The sequence below is a fragment of the Tachyglossus aculeatus genome, chromosome 8 (genome assembly GCF_015852505.1).
Source record: "Tachyglossus aculeatus isolate mTacAcu1 chromosome 8, mTacAcu1.pri, whole genome shotgun sequence".
In the NCBI taxonomy this organism is placed as follows: Eukaryota; Metazoa; Chordata; class Mammalia; order Monotremata; family Tachyglossidae; genus Tachyglossus; species Tachyglossus aculeatus.
In genome coordinates, this window is record NC_052073.1 from 27343948 (window position 1) to 27367873 (window position 23926).

At 44.0% G+C, this 23926-nt stretch overlaps 1 non-coding gene across 1 annotated transcript; it reads left to right on the forward strand.

The window, feature by feature from the left end:
* Positions 1-204: 204 nt before the first annotated feature.
* Positions 205-342, forward strand: LOC119931887. The gene has a single exon (XR_005452191.1). It is a non-coding gene; the product is annotated as a small nucleolar RNA SNORA7 (small nucleolar RNA).
* Positions 343-23926: the final 23584 nt, after the last annotated feature.

Genomic DNA, 23926 nt, shown 5'->3' on the forward strand with positions numbered 1-23926 from the left:
TACAAATAAAATAGAGTAATAAATATGTACAAACATATATACATATATACAGGTGCTGTGGGGAGGGGAAGGAGGTAAGGCGGGGGGATGGGGAGGGGGAGGATAATAATAATAATTATTATTATTACTGTTATTATTATTTGTTATTAAGCAGTAACAAAAATAATAATAATATAAGTATTAAGCACTTACTATATGCCAAGTCGCCTCTCAGGGTCGCACCTGGAGAGTTTCCAGTACGCTACCAGTCTCAGCTATGGGAGGGAGAGTTAAGCAGAGGCCTACCCATTCCATTCCTAGATTGGGCAGTGGCTAGCGAGAGGAAGGTAATCTGCGACAAGTCAAAACTCACCCGTGGAGCAGCAGCAGCATGGGAGACAGTCGAGGGCGGAGACTCTCGTTTACTGCAAGGAAAGTGGCAATGGTAAACCACCTCCAAATTTTTACCAAGAAAACTCTCCGTATATACTACCAGAATGACTGCAGATTGAGAGCGGGGTGTTCTGAGAGAGATGTGTCCATGGTGTCACTATGGGTCAGAAACGACTCGACATCATAAGACAAGACAAAAATATGCCAAGTACCGGGCTAAGCACAGGGGTAGATACAAGCTAAACTAAGCCCCCGGGGGAATGCCAAGATCTCCGCTCGCCTCTCCCTCATCAGAACCTATTACTATTATTAATACGGCTACTACTCCATTGCCTTTTAAGAACGATTTCTCTATGCAAACATGAAGTCTTCCACCTCCAAAAACAAGTGACAGTCAAATTATCCTTAGGGAAGTCATACATCTCGAATAAACCTGGGATAGTTTGGATTTTTTTTTCTCCACAAAAGTTTTTGGCTCTGATGTCAGCAGGGATCTCATTCCAGATCTTGTTTGCTGTTCTGGCTCTTTCTCTGGCAGTGACAACCCCACTAAGGCCCTGGCCTAGGCTCACATTCCAGAGTGCATGACGTTAATGCAGTTGTGTGGACAGAGATCCACCTATTTGACAAATTCCTCAAAGGCTAGTCGTCTTTGAGCAGCCAAAGCTAGTCGACTCCACCCTTTTCCAAATGCATTAAAGCTGGGTTTCAGGAAGAAGCCGTACTCCACCTGAGTCTTGTCTTATGCTGTCGAGTCGCCTCCGACCCTTAGTGACTCCATGGACACAATGCCCCATTCTCCATCTGCAGTCATTCTGGTAGTGGATCCAAACAGTTTTCTTGGTAAGAATATGGAAGAGGTTTACCATTTCCTCCTTCTGCGCTGTAAACTCGAGTCTTTACCCTTGACTCTCTCCCACGCTGCTGCTGCCCAGCATGGGAGAGTTTTGATTTGTTAGTGGATTGCCTTCCACTCGCTAGCCACTGTCCAAGCTAGGAATGGAATGGGCATGCCACTGCTGGACTCTCCCTCCCATAGCTGAGACGGGTAGAGTACTGGAAACTCTCCAGGTGCCATCCTGAGAGGGACACCTATTGTGAACCCTCCAAATAATCATAACTAAGGTACTTAAGTGTTTATCAAACTCTGTTCCAAGTGCTGGGATAGATACTAGATACTATAGATACTAGACAGAGATACTAGACAATCTTAGTGGATAGGACACGGTCCCGGGAGTCGAGAGGACCTGGGTGCTGATTCCAGCTCCACCACATGACTGCTTTGTGACCTTGGGCAAGTCAGTTAACTTCTCTGGGCCTCAGTTACCTCATCTGTAAAATGGGGTTTACTACTGTGAGCCTCATCCATCACAGGGACTCTGTTCTCCCTGATTAGCTTGTCTCTACCCCAGTGCTTAGTTCAGTGCCTGGCATATAGTAGGGACTTAACAAATGGCATTCAAAAAAAAAAGATTAGTCACAGTTCCTGTCCCAAATGGGGCTCACAATCTAAGGGGGAGGAAGAGTCTGTATTTAACCCCATTTTGCAGATGAGGAAACTGAAGCCCAGAGAAGCTAAGTAACTTTCCCAAAGTCATAAGGCAGACAAATGGCAGAGCTGGAATTACAATCCAGGTCCTCTGACTCCCAGACTCATGTCCTTTCCAATAGGCCACACTGCTCCTCCTTTTTCTTTTTCTCCACTAACTGACTCCCCCCCCCAATCAGCACAAACTTCCACGCTTCAGTTCTGAACCTCTCATCCCATCAGCCGTTCAATCGTTATATTTATCGATTGCTTACTGTTGTGCAGAGCACTGTACTTAGCACTTGGGAGAGTACAACAGTTGTTAGACATGATCCATGCCCTCAAAGAGCATACAGGCTGGTGGGGCATTTACAATCTGGCCTTTGTCTCCAGCGCTCTGGAATCTCAAGTGAGGTAGGCAGGAGGAATCAGAAGTAGGTGGCACCAAGATGTCAGAGAGATACCTGGTTGATGGTGCCCACAGGAAGATAGACGCTCAAGACCCCCTAGAATGCCAGGACTCAACTCCATCACCACTTCTCAACACAACCTCAAGATCTTCAACCCCTTAGTGTTTAGCTTTTGGCTTTCCAAACTCCCGTAATAGTTTCTCCAATTTTCTGAATGTTATCTTCTATCTCAGTAAATGTTTTGGATCTCATCTGTCTGGAATGGTTTAGACTTGAGCCTCCCCAAGATGGTATTGGACAAAACTGGGAGTGTGGCCTAATGGAAATGCACAGGCTTGGGAGTCAAAAGGACCTAGGTTCTAATCTCAACTCTGCCACTTTTCTGCTGTGTGACCTTGGGGCAGTCACTTCAATTCTCTGTGCCTCAGATACCTCCTCTGTAAAATGGGATTAAGACTGTGAGCTCTATGTGGGATATGAATCGATATACATGCAAGAGTGCTGCTGACAGGTCTAAATGGATTCAAAAGTGCTGGAGTTGCCGATGAATTTATATGGCATAGGATGGTGGAAAATTAATCAGGGAAGGCCTGTTGGAGAGAGTTGTAATTTCGGAGGGCTTTGAATATGGGCCTACTGATTTGGGAAGGGAGAGAATTCCAAGCTGCGGGAACAACCCAAGCCTTGGAATGGGAGTGGGATAATCGAGAATGCGGATCGACTAGAGTTGGCTTGGGAAGAGCTAGTCGGGATGACCTAATTTTTCAGCAGGGTCAGCAAGTCCAAACCAGTAGTTCTTCTATCATACAGGTTCAAGCCGACTTTGGTTTGGCCAGTTCAAAATAACCATTTGGGAACTTGAAGGGAAACCATAGCAAGTGGATTACTCTTTTCAGTCTCATTAAGTCTCATTCAGTCTCATTTCTAGGCTGTGAGCCCACTGTTGGGTAGGGACCGTCTCTATATGTTGCCAACTTGTACTTCCCAAGCGCTTAGTACAGTGCTCTGCAACAGTAAGCACTCAATAAATATGATTGATTGATTGATTGAAGAACTGCAATATTGGTCTTAGGATCTTTTCCTTCACCTTTAACGTCGCTCCATCTAGAATCCAACATGAGCTGACTAGAGCGCATGAGAGGTGGTTAATAATAAATTAAAAAAATTGCAATCACGAGGAAATACCAGCTCACTCCCTTCTCAGTGCCCCCCTCATTCTCTTTCTCTCTTTTGCTTTTTCTACCCACGGGATTAATCAGCATCAAAGAGTAACAAATCCAATAAAATGTTTCCCTGAGCCAGGAACTAGCCTGCACTGGATATACTGGATATCTATTTGTATGCTCGCGTTCTCTCTCTCTCTTTTTCTGTCTCTGTTCTCTCTCCTCTCTTCCCCCACCCCCAACCATTTCCCTCTGTCTATTTTCCTCACTGCCAGCTCATTTTTATTCCAGGAGACGGAGAGGTGAAAATAGAACAAAGGAGAAGAGGAGAAATGGGTGATTTCAGGGATGTCTCGGTTTTTTCTTGCATCACAGCGAGTTCACGTTCCTCCTTTCCTTTCTGATAAGGATTTTCCCCTCACTCCCAGCCCCAACCCTCTTTGGATCTTAAAGCTTGAGAGTGGAGTCTTTGTTACTGCCCTGAAACTTTTTTTTTTTCCTTCCAGAATCCTCCTTATTACTGATAGTAATAAGGGAGTAAAACTGTAAGAGGAAGTTCTGGTACCTCAGCGATCTCTTATCTCTGCCGGATGAATTCTTTTCTCCCCAGTTCCAGGAAAAGGTGCTGGCTTTTCTATCCCTAATTCCAAGAGGTTCTGGGAGGTTTTAGAGAGTCCAGCACACAGCTTCGGCCACTCCTCAGCAGAGCTCTTTCAAGCCCTACCCATCTGAAGTTAAATTATGTTAAAATTAACCAGGCCTCCCCAATGAGCTAGACTTCATACTCCTGACCCAATCTCTGCCTTCTAGGAGTTTACCGCTGAGAGCATCTAACAACACTACACCCTGAGACTGCACACATTATTCAAAGATCACTCTTTTAGGTTAGTTTTTCAATTGTTTCATTTTCCTTTTACCCGGGGCTCTGGCACCCAGAGATTTCTCCATAAGCATGAATTGATGGACGGACTTTGATGCTGTTGAGGTAACACTTTGAAAAACATTTGATTAAGAAACTTTTGTGCTTCTCCTAACTGGTCAGCAGTAAATGCTAAGCTCGTCAATCAAAAGCACTATTACTGTCTGAAAGGGGAAAATGACTTGGATTTTCTCTTTTGACCGGTGTCACTATAATAGAACAGCAATGCTTAGGACATTGGCCAATCAGCTTACTGTATCATGCCTGAATTCTGTTGATAATCATCTTTATCATCCTAAATTGAAGCAGTGTGGCTCAGTGGAAAGAGCACAGGCTTCAGAGTCAGAGGTCGTGGGTTCAAATCCCAGCTCTGCCACTTGTCAGCTGTGTGACCTTGGGCAAGCCACTTAACTTCTCTGTGCCTCAGTTACACCATCTGTAAAGTGGGGATTAAGACTGTGAGCCCCACATGGGACTGATCACCTTGTATCCCCCCCCCAGTGCTTAGAACAGTGCTTTACACATAATAAGCACTTAACAAATACCATAAAAAATTACTTCCCATTCTTCAAAACAGTTCAGCCTATATTGTCGGAAAGGTAGTGCCTTAGCTCACAGTAGCATGCCTTCTGATTCTAATGGGGTTTCACCTGAAAGTTCTCCTTGTGTTCTGAGGGAGAATTTTTTTTTTTTATTTTATGGTATTTGTCAAATGCTTACTATGTGCTAGGCATTGTACTAAGCACTGGGGTGGATACAAGATGATTAGGTTGGACACAGTCCATGTCCCACGTGGGGCTCACGGTATTCAACACTTCTAGACCTCTAGACACTAAACTCAGTGTGGACAGGAAATGTGTCTGCTAATTCTGTTGTATGGTCCTCTCCCAAGTGCTTAGTACAATGCTCTGCACACAGGAAGTGCTCAATAAATACGATGGATTGGTTGATTTTACAGATGAAGTTATTGAAGCACAGATAAGTAATGTGACTAGGCCAAAGTCACACAGCAGATAAGAGATAGAGTTGGAAAGTAGAATTAGCATTAAGGAACATCCTTATTTCCCTATTCACTGATCAGGGAATGTTGCCTAAGAATCACCTGTACTTTGAAACCCATTAACCTAGGGCTTAGTTATGAGCATTAAGAACTTGGAGCTCAGGACTTGTTAGTTTGTGCTCTGCCCCTCAACACAAGGAAAATGGCCTCTGTCTCCTATTTTCAGGGCAGCTGCAGACTTTATGGTGTCTGTCTGAGGCTGTCGGACCAAGGGATTTACTGAGATGACCATTAGAAGCCCTTTTACACTCTCCTGCTGATCTACCAGCTTCAGGATGAGGCAAGGGTCTGAATTTGAGCAAATCTACCCATCCCTAATCTTTTGACTAATGGGGAAAATTTTGCCCCACCATGAAGTCCCATAGGATGGAGAGTTTGAGCCAAATCTGGTTTGTAACTAGGGATGTTGTTGCAGCAGGAACTAACCAGGGATTTCTGAAGGCTGAATGTAATTTGTTGTTATTGATCATCAGTCTCACTATCACGATGGTGGGTGCATTTTCTTAGCTTGCTTTTCAAGGCAAATGCTAGAAAAAAGGATGCATCTTCAAATGAAAGCTGTCCCACGCTCATTCATCCCAGCTAAGATGCCCTGGAATTGAACTAAGCTACCTTTGCATCTTGGGGAAGTGCATCCTTAAAGAGGGTGGAAGGATCAAGCAGAAGAAATAATTTGAACTGTAGCATAAAGGATTTAGGGGAGACAAAAGTAGAAGCAGGGCTGGGAGTGGGGTCAGAGACCATGGGGCAGAAGGGAGAGGTGAGATCAACGTTCCTCTCCATCACCTCCTGGGGCGCTTCCCCTCCTTCTTTTTTCTTTATTAAATATTTTCCCAAAGTCTTAAGCCACAATGGAACATGGCACAGACTTGTCTTCATGGGTACAACTGCACAGATCAGGATAATAATAATTAATAATTGTGGTATTTGTTAAGCACTTACTATGTGCCAGGCACAGTACTAAGTGCTGGGGTGGATACAGCAAGTCACGTTGGACAAAGTCTCTGTTCCCCATGGGGCTCACAGTCTTAATCCCTATTTTCCATCTGAGGTAACTGAGGGCCAGAGAAGTGCAGTGATTTGCTGAAGGTCGCACAGCACAGTGGCACAGCTGGGCTTAGAACCCAGCTCCTTCCGACTCCCAGGCTGGGGCTCTACCACTAGGCCACACTGCTTCTCAGAATCAAACACTGAGCTCTGACTTGGGGGACTTTCTCAATCCATAAATATTTATGGAGCCCTACTGTGAGCAGAGAACGGTACTAAGCATTTGGGAGAGTACAAAAGAAAAGAGCTGATTGACACGTTCCCTGCCCTCAGTGAGCTTACATCTAGAGGGGACTTGGGCTGCTTCATTTTCTCCCTCCCTCTCCTCTCTAAGTTCTCTGTTATTTCCTGGATCTTGAGCAAAATTTCTCCCGGCCCCCAGACCCTTCAACAGCTCTCCAGAAAGCTGCTTAAGAAGGAAGAGTGGGATATTGGGAGGGAGAATTTGTGGGCCTAGGACTCTCCCAGCTTTCAGGCAACCTCAATCAATCAATCGTATTTATTGAGCGCTTACTGTGTGCAGAGCACTGTACTAAGCGCTTGGGAAGTACAAGTTGGCAACACACAGAGACAGTCCCCACCCAACAGTGGGCTCACAGTCTAAAAGACAGTGGGCTCACAGTTTAGAACACAGTGGGCTCACAGTCTAAAAGGCCTCTAAACCTCCTTTTCAGTTGATCAGTACTTCAATCATCAGTCAATCAATGGTGTTTATTGAAAGCTTACTGAATATAGAGCACCATACCAAGTGCTTGGTAGAGTACAATATAATAAAGTGAGAAGACACGATCCTTGCCCATAGAGCGTTTATCGACTAGAGGGGGAAACAGACATTAAAAAAAAATAGGGGAAATGGGAGTGTATAGGGAAATGTACGAAAGTACTGTGCATTTGGCTACTCCCTTGTCCCCAAACTTAAGCTCATTCTCTCTCTCTCTCTCTCTCCCTCCCTCCCTCTCCCTCTCTCCATCCCTCCCTCCCTCTCTCTCTCTCTGTCTCTCTCTCTTTCCCTCCCCCCCGCTCCCAGACAGGATATCATACTCAGGAGGTTACAAGGAGCTTAAAATAGTTGCAGAACACAGCTCTCTGCCTGGAACTTTTCTGGAAATCTGGGTGGTTTATTACCCACAAAACATAACTGCTACAAAAAAAAGTTGTTTAGCGAAACAGGAGATTTACCACATGATACCACTCTGGGAGATCTCTTTTATGTTGCAAGACAATGCTAGAAGACCAGTCCTAAGATCTGTTCAACATTAAGCTGCAGTTGGGCATTAATTAATGTTGAATTACCAGGGAATTCCTATGAAAATACATATGGCATCTACATTATCACCATAATTAGCTAATTAACCCATCAATTATCATGATTAATGTTATTGTAATGCATAAATGGCAAATGGTTATTAATTTCTGGGGTTTACCAAGTGAACACATTAATCACGGTGGAGTCTTTTGGTTAGAGTGTGGGTGTCAGATGGCTTCTAAAGACCTTTGCCAATATAATTTGGAGTGAGGGAGGGAGGCAGGGTGGGTTGGTTACTCCCTGGATTATCCTTTTGGAATTAGTGGTCTTGGATTTGGAATCCACTCCTGAAATAACTGGATGCTTGGATTCTCTCAGGATTATGCAATAAGCAGCAAAGGCATGTCTATACCAATCAGTGAGTGGTTGGGTTCTCTCAGAATTAGGCAATATGTGATGCAGGTGTGTATATATCAATCAAAAAATGCTTGGAGTTTTTGTTGTTATAATAATAATAATAATAGCTTTTGTTAAGTGCTTACAATGTGCCAAGCACTGTTCTAAGCACGAGGTGGCGGGGGGGGGAATACAAGGTAATCAGGTTGTCCCACATGGGGTTCACAGTCTTAATCCCCATTTCACAGGTGAGGTAACTGAGGCCCAGAGAAGTTAAGTGACTTGACCAAAGTCACACAGCAGACAAGCAGCAGAGCTGGGATTAGAACCCATGACCTCTGACTCCCAAGCCCATGCTCTTTCCACTGTGCCACACTGCTTCTCTAGGGCATTTATGGCATTTTGGCATTTGTTTTATGGCATTTGTTAACACTTACTATGTGCCAGGTACTGTACTAAGCGCTGAGGTAGACACAAGCTAATCAAGTTGGCACAGTCCCTGTCCCACATGGGTTTCACAGTCTTAATCCCCATTTTACAGATTAAGTAACGGAGGCACAGGGAAGTTAAGTCACTTGCCCAAGGTCACACAGCATACACATGGCACAACTGGGGTTAGAACCCAGGTCCTCCCCAGGCCCATCCTGCATCCAGCAGGCCGTATTTGCTTCTCACAGCTGTTCTCTAGGACTTTGCAATATGCAGCGCAGATGTGTCTACATGAAACAGTATATGCTTGAGTTCTCTCGGGGACTCTTCAGTAAGACTGTCAGCTCATTGTGGGCAGGGAATGCGAATTGTACTCTCCCAAAAGCTTAGTACAGTGTTCTGCACACAGTAAGTGCTCAGTCAATGTGACTGAATGAATAAGCAAACCCAGATGGGCCTACACCAATCTGTGGATGCTTGGGTTCTCTCAGAACTGTTTAATAAGCAAATGCAGATGTGTCTACACCAGTCAAGGACTGCTTGGGTTCTCTCAGGGCTACGCAGTAATCAATGCAGGAGTGTTTTACACCAGTGCTCTAAGACACTTCTTATCAGTAGGAAACATTCCTTCACAAGCCCCCGCTTTTCTCTTTTCCCACTCCCTTCTGAGTCACCCTGACTTGCTGCCTTTGCTCTTCCCCTGTCCCAACCCCACAGCACTTATGTACATATCTGTCATTTATTTAGACTGTAAACTGGTTGTAGACAGGGAATGTGTCAGTTTATTGCTGTATTTTACTCTCCCACGTGCTTAGTACAATGTTCCACAACCTATAAGAACTCAATAGTTACATTTGATTGAACGAGTGAATTTGCATCACATCTTCACTCAGACAATCCCCATTGCCATTCTGGAACATTCTGGAAAGGCAGAACAGTAGATGTGGGCTATTCCCTAGTACCATCCTTTCAGCTTGGTCCCATCAATTCAACCTTTTGGGGAAAATAGCCAGGCCTCCCTTCCTCTGGTGAACTTTCCTCCGGAGCAGAGACCAGGATGCTCCTCGAGGATCCAGCCTGAAGCAGAGCCCTGACTTGAGTGCTGGTAGGGCTGGAATAACAAATAAGCCACACCATGGTGTCATCTGATCAGAGAGTCTGCCTTGTGCATCTCAGGCACGCATCCAACTTCTGTCAGATTTGGCAACCTAGAAGCCCCACAGCTGTAATGTTTGGATAAGGGCTCCTCCCACCACTGTCCCCTTCCCCAACGGAGGAATCCAGTTGTCCACCCCTTTTCAAGAGCTTCCCAAGAGCTGTGAGTGAGGGAGAGGGTAATAATAATAATGCTGATTATGGTATTTGTCAAGCGCTCACTATGTGCCGGGCGCTGTTCTAAGCTCTGGGGTGGGTACAAGCTAATCAGGTTGGACACATTCCAACCCAGAGAAGCAGCATGGCTCAGTGGAAAGAGCACGGGCTTTGGAGTCAGAGGTCATGGGTTCAAATCCCGGCTCCGCCACTCGTCAGCTGTGTGACTTTGGGCAAGTCACTTAACTTCTCTGTGCCTCAGTTACCTCATCTGTAAAATGGGGATTAAGATTGTGAGTCCCACGTGGGACAACCTGATCGCATTGTATTCCCCCAGCGCTTAGAACAGTGCTTTGCACATAGTAAGCACTTACAAACACCATCATCATTATTATTATTATTATTCCCTGTCCCACGTGGGTCTCACAGTCTCACTCCCCATTTTAAAGATGAGGTAACTGAGGCCCAGAGAAGTGATCACAGCAGATAAGTGGCGGAGCCAGAATTAGAACCCATGACCTTCTGACTCCTAGGCATCTCCTTAGGGTGGAGAGGAGGGAATGAGGCCGGATTCCCAAGCACTTTATAGATGGGGTGAATTGAGGGAAAGAAAACACAGTACCAGGGAGATCTGTTGCTTAAAATCCCAAAATAGCAGGCCAGAGGTCCACTGTCCAACATAATCAGTCAGATCCCTTTGTCTATAGTAACCAGAAGTGTGGATCATTATCATAGCAAAGTACTAACAATTGTCAACCTCAACATTAAGGTAGGACACTGTATTCTGAAACAATGCCACGCTCTGGTTGCTTGAAGCTATCACAAATATCTGAGACAGATGGTGATATTCCCGTTGATGGAAGGATGGGATTCTTTTAAGTAGCTTTATCTTTGTTCTTTATGAAGAATAGAGTACCCCACGTAGGTTAGGTTCATTAAGGAGTGTTAAAATACGCCAGGGTTGCCATTCCCCCTCACCCCTTATTCTCTACCACTTACTGCTACTTGCAAACCGGTGTGTGTATCGGTAAAATCCTTCATTCTGGGTCTTATTGCTAAAAATAAAGCACTTGTAAATTGCCTTTTACATTATTTATAAAGAAGGACCTCATCATCAGAAAGTGCCCCAACATTCTGCATAGGGTGAAAATGGGGGAAAGGGAGATTTCCAGTGAGGGAGGGAAGAAAGAAGACAGAGGATCTCTCATAAATAATATATTCATTGGTCAAAGAAAGTTATCGCCTTTTATAAAATGTTTGGGATTCATTATGCATACAAAGAGGGGGAGGAGATCAGTGTCAGATTAGTAGGTGTTATAGCTCTGCACTTAGTGATTAGGATGTCATTTATTTAGCTATATAAAAGCCAAGATTGCCACCTCTCATCACCTGAAAATAAACAGCTACCAAGACTGACTGGCATGGCTGAGGGAATGCAAAGAAATGTTGGCAACTCCTCGTTCAAAAGTAGCTGTCTCCATCGCTCTGGATTTCATTTGGTATTCATTGTAATAGCACTGAGCTTAATGAATTCATTTGGTATTCAAGAAGATGTCACATGGATTTCCATAGATGTTCGACTGTAATTTAGCACGGGTTAATGGACACCTCTATTAAAGTGTTATCGAAAGTTTGACATTCAAATAACCCAGTTTAAAATCAGACCAACGTAGACATTAAAGCTGAAGGGGAAAAACCAGAGGAAAAGTCAAGTAGAAAATGTCATCTTGAGGCAGTGGCTGTCAGACAACTCAAAGAAAGAGCTCTCTGGTCCACCTGAAGGATTTTTTTCATCCTCTTTAGAGGGCTGCATACCTTTTAACTTGTTCCAATGAAGGCCTCTGATGGGTATCTTCAAATCTCTCCATTTGCTCAGCTACTCACAAAATCAGAGATGTGGGAGAAAACTGTGACTAGCAAGAGACAAACACTAACCCTATTTGTGTTGCTTTTTTTTTAAAAAAGATGCTCTAATAACAGTATTTTCAACAACAATAATATATATGTATTGAACACCTACTGATAAAGAACACTGTACTGAGCACTATGGCTACAGGCAAAAGAAATTAAAGGCACCAACTCTGCCCTCAAATTTACAGTGTAATGAGGGACACAATAAACATCAACTGATAAATATGCCAAATTAAAGAGATAATATAAAACTAATAAAATCAGTGAATAAATTGCAAAACAAAGTACATGACTGTTGAGGTATATGGTGTTTTGGACAAAACGAGAGTTCAGTTTACACTATTGAAGGATTCAGGTGGCTGATGGGAAGGTGTGACCATGAAGATGGGGGGATTAATCAGGGAGGGATGCTTCCGGAGGAGGTAGTGTTTTAGGAGGGCTTTGGACGAACTTAGTTCAGCAAGCTAAAGAGGGAGGACAGTCCAGACAGGGAAAAGTGTGAATAATGGATCAGAGGTGAGAGAGTGAGGGAGGTTTCCTTAGGTGGTGTAAAGTGCATGATCTGGGATGTAATGGGTAAAGAGGTTAGTTAGGATCCTGACTCAATTAGCCCAGGGTGGTAAATAGATTGGTCAGCCATGATATCTAGATTCCTGGAATTTGAGTTCAGTAAACTGCACTATGTCCTGGGAGAATCTTTGATAGGCTGGGAGAAGTTCTTTAACCTAAACGTCGCAATGATAGACTGGGTGGGTGGTTGGCTCTCTGTTAACTGTTCCATTAGAGAGTCTTCTGATTGCAAATCTCTCTTACTCCTCCAACCCCCACTAGAGTGTAAGCCAAACACATATTCTACCTTGGAATTACTATCCCCAGAGCTTAGTACAATGCTCTGTCCACAATTCACCTTTCATTCAATAAATCCAACTGAATGTATGGAGTAATGACTGACCTGCTCCAGAGGAAAGATCAGGCCTACTGTACTGATTTATTTTCCACTACTGACAAACAATAATAAAGTACAAAATGTTTTGGAAAGTCCTAAACAAAAATAGCATTGATACCTCCGTGCTCCTTTTTCAGCTCTGCAGCAGTTAACTAGCAGGCAGTCTTCCTCATCTTACATTAATAACATCTTCATTGGGCCTACTGAACAAACACTATAGCTTTCTTTAAGCCATGTTAATTGCAAGTCCCCCGAGAAACATTGGAGAGAAGGGAACACTTGCTAAATAGGAGAGGACAAGAAGAGAGACATTTATTTTCTGCCACTCTGGAAGCGTAAAGATAATATGGCAGTCCTTTAAGACAGAAAGATCCCAGAGCACTGTGGGAACTCTGCCACCATTCCTAAAGTTCAGCTGATATAAAAGACAAAGGTTCCCCATGCGAATCTACTCCCGCATCTATATTTGCTCAATTTTTAGTTCTTTGGGCCTCTGAGAGCACGGTTTGGGCTCTAATAATTGGGGTATTTTAACTCAATTTTTTTAAAAAAGAAAGAAAAACAAAGGCCTCAGAGCCTGAGGATGAGTAGGGAAGAGAGAGTTGTACACCTTCCTAGCAGAGTTGGGTTGGACAGGTCTCATTTATTGGGAACTTCACTGTGATGAAGACGACCTGCAGCAGTTCATCCTAAACATGCAGCCCCCTAGGATGGACCCAAGGGGATTTCTTGGATTGAATATTTTGTGAAGCTTTTAACTACTTCAGAATTTCTCTGCTAGAAGTTGTGGATGTTGGTTTATGGTGCTTGGGGCTAGAGGCCCAGGTGGGCCAAGCAGAAAGATGATCTTTGAGGGCTTCCCCTCCAGATAGCAGGGTGGCAGTTTGAAAATTCCACAGAAGCTTCTTTATAAAACCTGTCTTGAATTCAAGCTCATCTCCCATCCATCACTGCCTGTCCGGGTGGAGCAGAAGGTGCTTGGCTTGCCAATTTGCTCTATCAACCAAACCAACAAAGGTATTTTTTGAGTACTGATTGTGTGCTGAGCACTGAACACTTGGCAAAATAACAACAATAATCACAAAGCTTATTATGTGCCAATCACTGTGCTAAGCACTGGGATAGATATGATATAGAAAGATCAGATACAGTCCCAGTCCCACATAGGACAACGAGTATAAGAGAGATGGAGAATTGGAATTTCATACCCACTTTACGATTAGGGGAACTAAGACTCAAAAATAGACTGCCTAACCTGAGTATCTTGTATTTACCCCAGCTCTTAGTACAGTGCCTAGCTCACAGTAAAAACTTAACAAGTACTATTAAAAAAAAAAAGGGAGGGAGGAGATACGTGACTCACCCCAGGTCATGGAACTGGCAATTGATGGTGCCAAGACTTTAAAAAAAAAAAACAAACTGGTGCTTGTGAAACACTTATTGTGTGCCAGGGAACTGTACTAAACTCTGAGGGAGATAGAGGTTAATCAGGTTGGACACAGTCCCTGTACCACACATGGCTCAAAGTCTAACTCTCCGTTTTACAGATGAAGTACCTTAGGCATAGGGAAGTGAAGTGACATACCCAAGGTCACACAGCAGACCAGTGGAGGAGCCAGGATTAGAACCCAGCTCATTATGACTCCCCAGGCCCGTGCTCTATCCACTAGACCACACTGCTTCTCCCTTCCCACATGGAGCTGATAATCTAGCAGGGAGGACGGTTGTCCTAAATTGTTGAATGTGCCATAAGTAAGCATGACCCAATAGAAATAAGTAATAGACCCAAGCGACTAAATGAATCAATAACAAAGAAATGAGATAAAAATGTAAGAGGCCTGAGGTGACTGATGAGATAGCATGACTAGGAAGGATTTATCTAATTGTCTAACAATTGTCTAACAATACCTCCCTTTTTACATTCAATAATTACGGAGGAGGTTGTGATCTATATGTTTACCTGCCCCCATCTTTGAGTGAAGAAACAGCATATTTCTATTAAGCAAATATTCTTTCTAAAAAAGCAACAGTAAGATCTGCTACATGGCCCCATAGCCAGTGTGCTGTTACTGCAGAATGCCAGGCCTGTACTTTATTGTTTTGAATCCTCTCAGCGGATGGATCCTATAAGAATGTGAACTGCGTATCAAATTCATAATAAATTAAGGTCCCTACTCCGGGTAACACAAAGGATTACCCTATCAGGAGTGATATCACAGCACATGCATTTTTTTTTTGACAGTCGTTAACTTTCTTCCTTCCCTAACAGGTCTGCCAGAACCAGGGTGAGCTCCTCCTGGAGATGAAAATCCGGTCTCCCCTCGCCCTCTGTGACCCCCAGCTCCAACCCCAGTTAAGAAAGGCGGTGTAATTGGGTGCTGCTTTGGAGAGGAGAGTTTTATTACAGTACTGGTTCCTGACCTCCAACCAGCAGGGGGACAACCAGGAGACTTCTCAGCCTTCCTTATATGCCAGGTATTGATTGAAATTTCCTCCGTGCTCCCCAAAGACTCATGAGGTTAATGAGGAAGGAAGTAGGATGCTTTTAAACTGAACAACCCTTGAAATAGAGTAACCCGAACTCTCTCCCCAGACAGCGGTAGGGAGAGGTGTCAGGAAAAGACGCCCTCCAAGAATTAAAAAGGAGTAGAGGGTGGGGTGGAGATGGGATGGGGCGGGCGAGTGAAGAGGCAGACAGGACGTTTGGGAATTCAAGTCTCCGGCTTGCCAAGGGTTTCACTAGAGAATTCAGGAACTCCCCTGCGCACAGGATCTTTCTTATAAAAGAGTAGACGGAGGAGGGCTGTCCCTTCTTTTTACTGCAGATCTCCTTCCCTTTTAAATTCCCCGGATGTGGTGGCAGTAACTTACAGAGGTAGGAAGGGCCGGGGAATTGGGATGAAGTGGCAGGAATAGAGAGCATCTTTAATAGTAAGATTTTCAGTTTGAGCCACCAGATTGTGATTTTCCTAAATAAGCATTCAGTGAATACTATCGATTGATTGATGGAGTGATTGATTTTTTTTTTCTCTTCTGGGTAGATCCTTTGGCCTTTCTCTCTTCCTCTCGCCACCAGAAATCAACCCACTCCATGATTAGCATGACTATGTGCATATGTCTTTCTCACAACACACACAATGTCCCACATAGTTTTTCACAGTCCCTCTGAAATCACTTCTCCTCCAAGGAGGCCTTCCCTGATTATTCTCTTATTTCCCTAGATTATAGCCCCAAAATGCCACTTTGGCACTTCCCCACAACTTTTTTTTTTTAATTGTATTTGTTAAGCCTGGACTATGTGCCAGGAACTGTACTAAATGCTGGGGTAGATATAAATTAATCAGGTTGGACACAGTCCCTGTCCCACATAGGACTCACAGTCTTAATCCCCACTTTAGAGATGAAGTAACTGCGACATAGTAAAGTTAAGTGACTTACCCAGGACTGTGCTCTAACCACTAGGCCATGCAGTTTGGGTACTCTTTCTGGGACACTTACATACATATCTGACATAACCCATTACCACTAATTCCTGTACCTATTTCCTTGCCCTTCAGCCTCTCTGTAATTTATTTTAGTGTCTACCGCCCATGCTAGATTGTAAATTCCTTTAGGTCAGGATCGTGTCTCATAATTACCGTACAGCATCGTGACACTGCATCCTGGGATATATGAAAGATCATATTAGGTGGCCCCTGCTGGAAGCTTGGGGAACGATGTTTGTAGATGTTATTATAATTATTGTTATTATTATTACTATGTTTCCAGCCGAGGAAATGGGAGAACAACTTCCCTGGGCTCAGCTAATCGCAATAACAATAACTAATAATAATTAGTAATTATCATTATTATTATTATTTTGGTATTTGTTAAGCGCTTACTATGTGCCAGGCACGGTACTAAGTGGTTACAAGCAAATCAGGTTGGACACAGTCCCTGTGCTATGTGGCTCTCACAGTCTCAATCTTTATTTTACAGTAGAGGTAACAGAGGCACAGGGAAGTGAACTGAGATGCCCAAGATCACACAGCAGACAAGGGGCAGAGCCAGGGTGAAAACCCAGGAGGAGAACCCAGCGCCTTCTGATTCCCAGACCTGTGCTCTAGCCACTACGCAGCTCACCTGCTCGAAACATCTCACAGGAAAGGCAGGTGGAAGAGGTAGCAGTGTAATTGGAGGGGTGTAGCTGTTTCTAGCTGACTCCAGCCCTCTGCTTGGGGGAATATAATAATAAGAAAGAGAATTGTTCTTGCTAAACGCTTACTATGTACCAAGTACTGTCCTAGGCACAGGGGTACGTTCAAGTTAATCAGTTTAGATGCAGTCCCTATCCCATATGGGGCTCACACTCTTCTCCATTTTTTTAAAGATGGGGTAACTGAGGCACAGAGAAGTGAAGTGACTTGCCCAAGGTCACCCAGCAAACATATGGCAGAGCAGGGATTAGAACCCAGCTCCTTCTGACTTCCGGACACAGGCTTTAGCCACTAAGCAACGCTGCTTCCTGCCTGGGGCCCCGGGTGACATGAACACTTCCTGGTAGTTTTCATCCTCTCTTTTTATGAATTCTCCCTTGGAGCAGAGTGGTGTTGATTTCACAGCGTCTGGGCCCGGGTGGCTTGGAGGGATGGAGCATAGGGCTAGTTAGGGAACCTGGTTCTAGAGGAGTTGTTTCCTACTTTGCAGGAGTGATGAGGACAAAAATGTCATAGTCAAATCTTTCCCCACCTGGATACAGCATAATCCTAGGAATCAGAGGGACCTGGTTCTAATCCTGGCTCTTCCGTTTCTCTGCTGTGTGACCTTGGTCAAGTCACTTTGCTTCTTTGTGCCTGGGTTACCTCATCTGTAAAATGGGGATGAAGATTGTTGAGCCCCATGTGGGGCAGGGAAAGTGTCCAAGCCAATTTACTTGTATCCACCTCAGTACTTAGAATAATGTAAATGGGAAGCACTTAAATACCACTATCATTATTTTATTATTATTATAATATTATTATTTTCAGATTATGAGCTCCTCAAGGTCCAGAACTACTATCTAGTTCTCACCTGTGTATTTTATTTTTCCCAGCACTTGCTACAATCAATCAATGGTATTTACTTACTGTATATAGAGCACTGCTCTAAGCACTTGGGAGAGTTTAATACAGTAGAGTTTGTAGACAAGATCACGACTCTCAAGGATCTAGTGAGGTGTTCTGCACACAGTAAAAGCTTAATAGATACCCACCACCACCACTCCCTGCCACCCCAGTGTGGTCTAGTGGAATTACTAGCTCTCAGAAAAGCTCTCTCTTCTACTCTTCTTAACAATAATAATAATAATGATGGTATTTGTTAAGTGCTTACTATGTGCACAGCACTCAGGGGATACAAGGGGATCAGGTTGTCCCATTTGAGGCTCACAGTGTTAATCCCCATTTTACAGATGAGGGAACTGAGGCACGGAGAAGTTACGTGACTTGCCCAAAGTCACACAGCTGACAATTGGCAGAGTCGGGTTTTGAACCCATGACCTCTGACTCCAAAGCCCATGCTCTTTCCACTGAGCCACACTGCTTCTCCTCCTCCTTCCAATCCCCCCCGCCCTACCTCCGTCCCCTCCCCACAGCACTTGCATATATTTGTACGGATTACTCTATTTTACTTGTACATATTTACTATTCTATTTATTTCGTTAATGATGTGCATATAGCTATAATTCTATTTGTTCTGACAATTTTGACACCTGTCTACATAGTTTGTTTTGTTATCTGTCTCCCCCTTCTAGACTGTGAGCCTATTGTTGGGTAGGGACCGTTTCTATATGTTGCTGACTTGTACTTCCCAAGCACTTAGTACAGTGTTCTGCACACACTAAGCGCTCAGTAAATATGACTGAATGAATTAATGAACGAATACTTAGATTGGAAGGGATTGTGTCAAACCTGATGAGCTTGTATCTACTCCAGTTCATTGCAAAGAGCTTTAGTTCTATTTGTTCTGATGATTTGACACCTGTCCACATGTTTTTTGTTGTCTGTCTCCCCCTTCTAGACTGTGAGCCCATTGTTGGGTAGGGACCGTCTCTATATGTTGCCAGCTTGTACTTCCCAAGTGCTTAGTACAGTGCTCTGCACACAGTAAGTGCTCAATAAATACGATTGAATGAATAAAATAGCAGCAGCAGCAGCAGTGTGACTTAGTGGATAGAGCACGAGCTTGGGCATCAGAAGGACCTGAATTCTAATCCCAGCTCCAACGCTTGTCTGCTCTGTGACCTTGGGCAAGTCATTTAACTTCTCCGGGCCTCAGTTACCTCATCTGTAAAATGGGGATAAAGACTGTGAGCCCCATGTGGGATAGGGACTGTGTCCAACCTGATTAACTTGTGTCTACCCCAGTGCTTAGAACAGTGCTTAGCACATAGTAAGCACTTAACAAATACCATAATTACTATTATTACAACAACTACTAGCAGGCAGTCACAAGGGTTGTCTAACCAGAGTTAGAGAAGTGCCCGTGTGCTGGACACCTCAATTCCAGAGAAGGGCTACCATGCGTGATGGAGTCTATTTTCCCCGCTCAAGCATGTGTGTTTCTACTGGCTCTTTCTAGAACTGACACACTGCATCTTAGACTCCCTCCCACCTTCTTGCTGTGCCACTGTCATCCTGGCTTTCTCTTCTTTTCTTCATGGGAAGCAGAATGACACAGTGGATAGAGCACAGGCCTGGAAGTGAGAAGGTCATGGGCTCTAAACCCTGCTCTCCCACTTGTCTTCTATGTGACCTTGGGCAAGTCACTTCACTTCTCTGTGCCTCAGTTACCTCATGTGTAAAATGAGGATTGAGACCGTGAGCCCCACGTGAGAGAGGGACTGTGTCCAACCTGATTTGCCTATATCCACCCCAGCACTTAGAAAAGTTTTTGGCACATAGCGCTTAACAAGTACCATTATTTTACTATTACTATTATTATTTTCTTGCCTTTTTGTTCCCCTATAGCATTGATCTAAGGGTCCTGTCTGCTGCAATTCTAGTTTCCTGGCCTACTCTGAATGGGAATCTGGTCACTGTAATAAAGACTAACAGAGGTTCAAAGACACTTAACTCCACACCCCCTCACCTGTGTAGTTAATGTGCTTAAAAACTCAGCTGGGAGGGTCTTGGGAAATTCCCAGGCCTCCCCATACCCCAAATGCTGCAGCATGTGATTTTGGGGTAGGGGAAACACCATAGACAATGTTGCTGTCCATACACATGATTACGCTGGGAATTGATCCTTCTGATCTTTCACCTGGTCAGTTCACCCCGCTGTAATCTACCAAAGGAAGCCAAGTGCCCAAAGCAAAAAGGCCCAGACAAAGTGGGCTCAAAACCTGAGACCAATTGGTCAGAGGCAAAATTGGCAGATTTGTTTTCCATCAATTTCCCTTCCCCTCTAAGGCATAAAAGCTTTTAGGGCTGTTTCCATTTCCTGCTTTAAAAAAAAAAGCTGGGGGGCGGGGGGGAGAATATTAAAAAAATTATGCATTCCTACTTTGTTTAGAAAGCAAAATGCAAAAGAGCTACAAATATGAACAAGGAAAGTTATCAGCGGACTGGGACACAGATGCATCAAGGAACAGAATCTTTCCCCAACCCAGAGGTGTCCAAATAAGAGTATTTAGTGGGTGATGTAGATAGGTTATGTGTTCTGTGGTATCCACTGGAATATTTCCGGAGACCAAGCTCGAATGTTGGGCTAAACCTCTGAGGTTGCCCATCATTGTAGTAAGCATGCTAATCTCCACATAATAGTAGTCATTCTTCAGTGTCACATATTTATTAAATGCTTACTATATGCCAAGCACTGGAGTAAATGTAATACAGTAAGATCAGACACAATCCCTGTCCCACAAAGAACTCGCAGTATAAGAGGGAGGGAAAGCAGATGTCTAATTGCCATTTTATAGATGAGGAAACTGTGGCACAGAGAAGTCAACTGCCTTACCCTACATCACACAGCAGACAAGTGGTGGAATCGGGATTAGAATCGGGAAGCGGTGGGATCGATATCCTGACTCCTAGCCCTGGGCTTCTATCACATAGTCCATCCTGATTTTCATGGGCCTGAGTGTAAAAGTTAGGTTTCAAACATTGAAGAGAGAAGATGGAGATGACAGCAACCAGAGTAGCATTCATTCATTCATTGTCATACTTTTTGAGTGCTGAATTCATTCATTCAATCTTGAGTACTTACTGTGCAGAGCACTGTACTAAGTGCTTGGAAAGTAAAATTCGGCAACAAATAGAGATAATCCCTACCCAACAATGGGCTCGCAGTCTAGAAGGGGGGAGACAGACAAAAAAACAAGTAGGCATCAATAGCATCAATACAAATAAATAGAATTATAGCTATGTACACATTATTAATAAAATAAATAGAATTATGACTATGTACATATATACACCAGTGCTGAGGAGCAAGGAGGGGGGTAGAGCAGAGAGAGGGAGTCAGGGTTATGGGGAGGGGAGGAGGAGCAGAGGAAAAGGGGGGCTCAGTCTGGGAAGGCCTCCTGGAGGAGGTGAGTTCTCAGTAGGGCTTTGAAGGGGGGAGGAGAGCTAGTTTGGTGGATGTGAGGAGGGAGGGCATTTCACTCCAGAGGTAGGAGGTGGGGCAGGGGTCGATGGCGGGATGGGGAGAATGAGGCACAGTGAGAAGGTGAACACCAGAGGAGCGGAGTGCGTGGGCTGGGCTGTAGAAGGAGAGAAGGGAGGTGAGGTAGGAGGGGGCGAGGTGATGGAGAGCTTTGAAGCCAATAGTGAGGAGTTTTGGCTTGATATGAAGGTTGATAGGCTACCACTGGAGATTCTTGAGGAGGGGGGTGACATGCTCAGAGTGTTTCTGTAGAAAGATAATGTGTGCAAAGCACTGAGGTAAGTACTTGGGAGAGTACAATATAACAACAGACACATTCCTGCCCACAACGAGCTCACAGTTGAGAGGGAGAGACAGACATTAATATAAATAAATAAATAAGTAAATAAATTACAGGTATAGCATAGCAGTGTCGCTAGTGGTTACAGCAAGGGCCTGGGGGTCGGAAGGACCTGGGTTCTAATCCTGACTCCGCCACTGTGACCTTGGGCGAATCACTTCACTTCTCTGTGCTTCAATCATCTCATCTGCAGAACTGTGAGCCCCACATGGGACATGGACTGTATCCAACCTGATTAGCTTTTATTCATTCATTCAATCATATTTATTGAGCGCTTACTGTGTGCTGAGCACTGTACTAAGCGCTTGGGAAGTATAAATCGGCAACATATAGAGACGGTCCCTTCCCAACAACGGGCACACAGTCTAGAAGGGGAAAGGGAGTGTCAGAATCTACCCCAACATTTGGTACAGTGCCTAGCACATAGTAAGTGCTTAACAAACACCATAAGAAAGAAAACCAGTTTAAATTAGTAAAGGTCTTGTTCTCATCAAGTTCTGTTTACCTCTTATAACGTTTAGGATTAGGTAAACACTAAGCATATACTATCACAGTGTTTTTCATTTCTATTATGATTCTTTTCCTCTCAGCATGAAAAGTGCAACTCTCCCTTTAAGAGAGAAACGTCTTTAGTTCCTGTCAGGTTTCTGCTGGCAATTCTAGGATTCAGCATAAGGCTCTCTGAACCCCTGATTAAATATTAATACAGAGGTGGGGGCCTCACTCTTTTATGATCCTTTCCCTGGAAACCCCCATTAGTAAATCACAGTCCAGCAGGAAAGGAAATGTGGCCATTCCATTACCCACGACTCATAGACGGGCATTAATTCTTAATAAACAGGGCTGATTATAATGATAGTTGGAAGATGCGGAATAATGGACAGACACAGGTTTATGTCGGTTCCAGAGACTGAAATCTTGCACTGTCCAGAGAGGCTGATAAAGCCCACTAAATGCAAGGAGGAGAGAGAGTGAGAGGCCCCAAACTATGGCCAAAATATCTTCCCATTTAAACAGAATCAGGTAAGGGACCTCTAACAGTCTAATGAGGTTGCCTGTTGAATGAGTATTAATCACCTGTCTCTCAGAGCACAGTCTATGGAAGATGTTTGGAAAATCAGCCCTGACCCAGGCTCTTCCATTGACCCAGCTTGGGAACTTGAGAAAGTCATTTTACCTTTCAGAATTTTACTTGCATTGTCTGTGATAGGATAGTGATAATTCCTATTTCGGGAGGGAATTTAAGAATGAGCGCATAACGGATTAATGAGTAATAGATTCATGGCAAACAGCGTGGCCTAATGGAAAGAACACGGGCCTGGGAATCAGAGGACCTGAATCCTAATTCTGGCCCTGCCATTTGTCTGCTGTGTGACCTTAGACAAGTTACTTAGTTTCTCTGTGCTTCAGCTTCCTAAATTTTGAAATGGGAATTCCATACCTGTTCTCCCTATTTCCACTGCGAGCCCCACGTAGGACAAGGACTGTATTTGATCTGATTAACTTGTTTCTACTCCAGTGCTCGACACATAGCAAGTGTCTAACTATTATTATTACTACTACTAATAATAATGATAAATTAATATAACATTTGGAAATCAGCCCATGAAAGATGCTTCCCAACAATCTCAAAGCAGAGTAATGCGTCCTCGGGACCATGGCTCATCATCAGAACTCCCAGGTCCTGTGTTCTAATCCTGGTGTAGGCCTCAAATATGCTGCTCTTCTTTTGCTGCGTGCACAGCACTGTACCAGGCGTGTATTAAAGAAAACATAAACATTTATTTTAGCAGCGTTGACCTCCAGGGCCCCTATTCAACCATTCGCACGACCCTATTGTTTTAGTACACTCTCCCACCCAACCACTCCACGAGTTGGTCCTGGTTTTGACAAGAATGCGGGTCTGTTTGAGGGGTTGGAAACATGTGAAAGATGCGTGGAGTCGGCTTGTTATAAAATGAACCATTTTTAGAGCTTCAGGGGTGGCCACATGTGCTGGAGGAGAGACCTAAGAGCTGAATGCTAAACATGAAATAAATTACTGGAATTGGGAATGTGGGCGATGTGTGGTATGCGAGTAACAGTATCCAAAAGTGGAGCTTACAAAGATATACTGTGAGGCTTTTTTTTTCCAGATTTGCAGCTGGAATAACTTCCATCTGAAGGATTGTTTCCCGTTTGGACTGGACTGTCCAATGGGTGAATTAAACTTGGCTCTCTTGATGT